This window comes from Balaenoptera borealis (genome assembly GCF_965194805.1).
Source record: "Balaenoptera borealis genome assembly, chromosome: 3".
NCBI classification, from domain to species: Eukaryota; Metazoa; Chordata; class Mammalia; order Artiodactyla; family Balaenopteridae; genus Balaenoptera; species Balaenoptera borealis.
This window is the reverse complement of record NC_138866.1, coordinates 182,980,768-182,981,380: the sequence shown is the minus strand read 5'-3', so window position 1 is coordinate 182,981,380 and position 613 is coordinate 182,980,768.

Below are 613 nucleotides of genomic sequence, written 5' to 3'. Positions count from 1 at the left end.
TTAATTAATTAAATTTATTTTTTAAAAAGACCAATCATAAAGAAAAAAATAACAAGTGTTGGCAAGGATGTGTAGAAATTAGAACCATCATCTATTGCTAGTGGGATGTAAAATGGTGCAGCTAGTGTAAAAAATAGTTTGGCAGTTCCTCAAAAAGTTAAACATAGAGTTACTGTATGATCTTTAATTCCACTCCTAGGTACATACTCAAAAGAATTGAAAGCAGGGTCTCAAACAGATATTTCTTCACCAATGTTCACAGCAGCATTATTCACAATCGCCAAAAGGTGGAGACAACACAAGCATCCATTGATCAACAGACAAATGGATAAACAAGATGTGATATATACGTACAATGGAATATTATTCAGCCATAGAAAGGAAGGACATTCTGACTCATGCTGCCACATGGATGAACCTTGAGGACATTATGCTAAGTGAAATAAGCCAGACACAAAATGAGAAATAGTATATGATTCCACTTCTATGAGGTACGTAGAATAGGGAAATTTATAGACAGAAAATAGAAGAGAGGTTACCAGGGGCTGAAGGGAGGAGGAATGAGGGCTTACTGTTTAATAGGTAGAATTTCTATTAGCATTGATGAAAAAGT